Source organism: Podarcis liolepis (assembly GCF_965112155.1).
Source record: "Podarcis liolepis genome assembly, chromosome: 8".
NCBI lineage: Eukaryota > Metazoa > Chordata > Lepidosauria > Squamata > Lacertidae > Podarcis > Podarcis liolepis.
Window position 1 is genome coordinate 54,415,564 of NC_139560.1, and position 5,937 is coordinate 54,421,500.

A 5,937-nucleotide genomic window follows, 5' to 3' on the forward strand; every position below is an offset into this window, starting at 1 on the left:
GCCTATAGATGTATAATGAGGGTGCCAGGCAAACCTCATTGGGGGAGCATTACACAAATGGGGGGGCACAACAGAAAAGGCCCCTTCTTGTGATGCTGCCCTCTGGACCTCTTGTGGAGGAGGCACACAGAGAAGGGCCTCAGATTATGATCTCAGGGTTCTGGTTGGTTCATATGGGGAGTGGTGGTCCTTGAGCTATTGCATTCCTGGGCTGTTTGAGGCTTTACAGGCAAATGCCAAAACCAGCACTCTGAGTTACAGTCCAGCAACATATGGACAGTCCCAGTTTCTTCAGCCATCCAGTAAAAGGTACATGTCTTCCAGTGACAGAGGAAATAATTTCATTGGGTGGTGCCCAAGTAGGCAAACCTCTCTGGCCAGGTGATAGGTGCAAAAATGCATGTACTAGGGAAATGTGTGCATATAAATACATGTATTCGTTAAAATTACATACAAAAATTGCTTTGCAAACATGTGCATAGTAGGAAACATTTGCACAAAAAAGCTTGATGAAGTTTTCACAGGAAGTTCTGTTTAATACAAAAAAGTGCACACTGATGTGGAGAAGCTAAGAACTGAATTTAAGATGGGGGAAATGAGCAATTGAGAGAAGTAAAAATTAACATATTTACCCATCCCTACTTTTAAGTTATAAACATTCTTGACTTAGTGGCAAGATTCAAGAAGTGTAGCCTGACTATCACATGTTGGGGATAGCACTGCATTCGGAGAAGCAAGTACTTTTCCTAATATAAACCTAGGAGCCATCATTTTTATTATTCAAGCTGTGAAGGCCTTGTCATTTTTCACATGAATTTGAAGCTGCAAGTTATCATTAGAACGGCAAGGTTTGCCATTGGTGGCAGGAAATACAGAGAGTGTAATCACAAGCATGGTGCGTAATTCTCGGGTTCCTACCAGGATGGTCACCGACATCCTGCTGAGAGTCTAAAAAGAAGGTCAAGATAGATAGTATTTCTTTCTCTTCTTGCTTCTTCTCTTGAGGCGAAAGCCTCGCCGCCTGCTTTTCATCAGCCGTATCTGAAAAGTCCTGTGAGAACAATCGTAAAATTTGTAACATCCCAACTGTGACTGGACAGCATTGCTCACAGCATTTAATTCTCTGGATAAACTGTGACTTTGTCATGACACTGCAGTAACTTGGTTTCCACACAGCCTGCTAAAACCCTGCACAAGCATTATGCTTTGAGAGACATCACACTCCAGACAAATCTGCAGATCTATCGCACTTAGCTAGATGAAATAAGTTGTCCTGACAGTCAACAGGATTTCGGGAATGAAAAATAGATTGCAGACACTGCTGGGCCCAGGCAACAACATAGATCTTAAAATAAGCTTATGATGCTGAGATTCCAAAGGTCACCTGGGAAGTTTCAAAGAAGCTACAAACCAAGGAGATTCAAACCAAACTAGAGAGAACTGCTTAGAGGGGAGTGGGACTGTGGCTCCTTCCCCCATTCTTCTTCATCCCCAATAGCTTCAATTCAGAAAATTGGGAAGGAGAGCCGACTCACATATACATTCCATGCTGACGCTCCATATGGACAGTGCAAATAGAAGAGGCATAGATACCATGCGGCAAGTCTGTCAGTCCAGTATTTCTCAAATTTGGGTCCCCAGATGTTGTTGGACTACAACTCCCATCATTTCTAGCTACCATAACCAGTGGTCAGGGATGATGGGAGTTGTTGTCCAACAACATCTAGAGACCCAAGTTTGAGAAAGGTTGCTCTAGCCTCTATGTAGTATTATTTATTAAATTTGTATACCGCCCTTCATCCATGGATGTCAGGGCAGTTCATAACATAAAATGCATATGGTGGATGTGTTGAAGGATTACTTGTGAACTGCTGTAGAACATGGCAGATCCCCCAAATGAACTGTATGGGCCTCAGCATGAAAACTGAGGCGCTTTTTTAGGAAGTGCAAGGGACAGCATCCAGCATACAAGGGGGTACATAACTTGAGTGGTGAGCCCGTGATAGATCCATCTACACACATACCAGGTTTTGGTCAACCAATTTAATAAATAATAATAAATAAATATTAACCAACACCACCCCTCCCAATTGCAGCAAAAAAAAAGTGTGTACATACACATTTGCTTTATTTATAAAAACAAAAAAGATGCAGAACAAAAAAATAAACCAAATAAACATGCCTAAAACATCAAGTCTGAACAGGGGAGGTGGCAAGGGGGCAGAAAGAGATAGAAAATTGACACCGTGCTGGCTTTGGAGGAGGAAAAGTGGCAAAATGCCTACACTGGACCCTGTAGCTTGGGTACAACTGTCAAGAGACATTGCTGGCAGATGATGATCATGTTAGAAGGCAAGCAAATTAATGCAATCTTTACACTGTGGAGGATGTAACTACGTAACTATGAGAACAGTTGGAAAATGGGTTTGTTTGTTGCAAGGTCTGGTCCCTAAGGAACAGGAGAAAGTCAATAGGTGAAGCTTTCTATCTCCATGCTAAGAATTGCATGTTTTGAATTTCTGTCTGCCATGAAGCTGCTAAATTAGGGTTACCAGAATTAGGGTAACCTCCTGGGCAATGGCACGCCACCCGCCTGTGACTCCCGAGCCTTCCCTGATCTCCTGCTCCCTTCCCCCTTTGTTTTGACAGATCAGGGGAGGCTCAGGAGTCGCAGTCGGGCGTCCATTGCCCAGGAGAGGCAAAAGAGGCGCAGTTTATCTGCCAGGCAAGGTGCAAAGCCCTTCTTTCACACCCTGTGAAATATAAATGTGCAGAGTTTTTAAAAAACTGGGCAACTGCCACCTGTCCCTGACTTCCGAGCCTCTCCAATCAGTCAAATCAAAGGGGGCAGGAGATCAGGGAAGGCTTGGGAGTTACGGGTGGGTGGTGTGCCATTGCCCAGTTATGGATGGATTTTCCCCCTAAATTGATTTTTGAATTCTGAATTTATTGTTATTCACGTTTTATACTGTATCAATTAAGTGTTTTAAATTTGTTGTTAGCCGCCCTGAGCCCCGTTTTCTGAACCAGGAAGGGTGGGGTATAAATAAAAATATATTATTATTTATTATTACTGATTCCCTGTTGCTACTCAGCTTCAAAAAAAAAAAAAAGGTGTCCCTGGATTCATTGAAAAAAATCTGGTAACCATATGCTATATATACATGGTCTCTCTCTCTCGAAGGGGAAAAGGCAGGGAGGTAAGGCGTTGGGGAGAATGCTGTTTGAACTTTAAAAAGTAATTCAAAGCTAGGCCTGGCAGCAAATACAAACTGAAAAGAAGAAGCCTAATCATGACATGCTCCACAGTTAAGAAGCATTTTCCAGTTGCATTGTACTGTTCTGCTAAGGCAGACACATCGGAGAAGGCCAAGGAGTTCATGCAGTCACCAAACCTTCAAGGTGGAAAAATATAATATATGGATGGCTTGAAACAGGAGCGAGGGAATACCACACACAACTATAATGAGGCACTCTGCAGTCAGAGTCAATCCTTTGAACTTCAGGGAATCATAATCCATCAATCTGGCTTCCGAAAGATGGATCATCATTTGTTTGGCGAACATGCAGGATCAGTTACAGGAGTGTTCTGGGAATTGTAGTTCAAATGACCTTTCATGTTAGTCAAAACAATAGCTCAAAGTGACTTTCCTACTTACAAATGGATTGTACTTTTCACTCAATGCTCCTGGTACACAGTTCTTGTTAAAATAAAGTGAGGCAAGGACCACATGAAGCCTTTAGCAACTTAGATACAAAGTTCCCTTTATTGTTTTGCATTTTTTTAAAAAGTGAAACCCATCTGGCTAAAGGCAAACATAAGACATGGTCATAACAGCTAAGCAGCTACAAGCAAATGTTGCAGAGACCAGTGAAAAGTTACACAAAACCTGGCTTGATAGCCTAGAATGTCAGTCTGTATAACAAGTATGCCCCCCACCTCAAAGAATTGCAAAATGGACATAGAAGAATTGGGATCATAGTGTGGGTAGTAAACCCTTCATCCATGCTCACCCCCAATAACTGGGGATGCCTGCTACAATGAGAGGAGACTTTTATGGGTGCCAATGTGATTTTTCCTCCCGCTGCAAATAGCAGACATGGGGAGAAGATTCTGATTAGGATCGTTAGGTCAAAGGGTTAATCACCTCCACTTCTCCAGTTTCATAGTCCTGATCTAGCTCAGGGACTCTTGCACTGTCTATTTGGCCTTTTGCTAGTGGCCACCTTGGGAATAAGCAATTCCATAAATTAATATGTTGTTTGGAGAACTACAGTGTCTATCCTTCAGCTTTTGCCAATCTGTTTTGTGTGTGTCAAAATCACAGCCTTTCCCACCAGAACAGAAGCACAAACCTTTCCTTACCTTGGCACTGCTGCCATGCAATTTTGTATAGAAGACTGGCAAAATTAACAGCATCTGGCCCTGATCACAGTTAATTCAAGGTGCATGAATTATAATGAGAACAAATTTCAAGTGATTCTTGGTTCACTGAGGGGATGGGAGGAAATGCCTTTTATGGTAGCATCTAAAAAACTACCGGTATTTCATTCATCTCCCAAGTTTTGGTCAGTAGGCAAGATAAAATGCATGCACATGCAAGCTTTTATTTGCATGTTTGAGGTTTTTTATTTTCTATTTTAACAACAAATTGACAGGGTTTAGATACAGGATTTCAAGGATGAACCTGAATGTGAACATTATGAGGTTAGTAATAAAGAGACCTACCATTAAGTGTCTGGTCATAGGTCCTCAAATGCCCGTTCTTGCAAGCCTTCCTGGTAGCGTGTATACAGAACAGTAGGATATGATGCCGGTAGATGATGTGTTCTCATTCTCTCTTTCTAAGAGAGGAGGAATCATAGCCAAAGCACTCTGCTCTTTTCATAGTAGAAGAAACTGCACAGCACTATGGTGGCTTCAGGTAAAAGAGCTAGCAGGCAATTATGCAGCACTGGGCAAGATATGTATTTATTGAAAGAGCTAAGTTTCCAGAAGCTGCTTTTTAAAAGCTTAGACCAGGGAGTGAATGCCATCAGCTCCTGAAGAGCCCACCAATGTCCTGAAACAGCTCTGCTGTTCAATTCTTTTGCCTTGTAACTTTACTATTATCATTTAAAATAGCAAACCGCTTTGAATGCTTTAGCAGAAAAGCTGCACCACATTCAAGTAATAATTTGTCATTCAGCTACTCTTGTGGAGGCTGAACAAAGTACAAAATCCATTTATGCAGCAAGTAGTGTAGGAGTTTCTAGCTGTTTTTCACACCTGACACCAGTGCTATTTTTCTAGAAAAAGAGGTGCTGGAACTGACTAGGAATGCTTCCCTTGTTCTCTTATAATGGCAATAGAGCCCAACTTAGAGGTGCTGTCACTGAATTCCGGCGAGTTCCAGCTGAAAAAAAGCCCTGCCTGACACTATTGGTATGAGCTTTCAGATTCAAGAGATATACCTCATGTCAGTTTTCCATGGCCCATTGCTGTGTTTCTTGGCAAAACAGACAGAAGGTGCCCTCTCCTTTCCCAATAGCAACTTCTGTGGAAAAAGGGTTGGAGGAGGCTAACTGTAGCAGCTCAGAAGGAAAGGGTTTTCTAACATGCACAAAGCATTCTCCTTTATTATTACTTCAAAACCTTAAGAGATGTGTTTCAGCAACACAAACAAGTTCTAGGATTAATCAAGCTTAAGTTAAGCTATACCTGGCTTTGCAATTCTGCAGAACTATAGCTGGAGTATTTCCACGTCTAGGACTAGGCTAACTTGCAAACACTGTCCACTATTGTTTTGAATTCTTTGCCATCTTATGAAATATTCAGTTCCAGACTCAAGAATGAGATCAAATAGGATCTGAAGCATTCTGTAGGGTCTGCCTATTTCCCTCCCGCTGACAAAATGACAGAGAAAAATGCACCAAGACAGAGGCAAAGATTCTGGT

General features: G+C 42.0%; 1 long non-coding RNA gene across 1 annotated transcript; it reads right to left on the reverse strand.

Annotated features, from left to right (window-relative positions):
* Nucleotides 1-515: 515 nt before the first annotated feature.
* LOC310714042 lies at nt 516-5,594 on the reverse strand. The gene is made up of 2 exons (XR_014529548.1): nt 4,730-5,594; nt 516-1,051 (listed from the first exon to the last, which is right to left on the reverse strand). It is a non-coding gene; the product is annotated as an uncharacterized lncRNA (long non-coding RNA).
* Nucleotides 5,595-5,937: the final 343 nt, after the last annotated feature.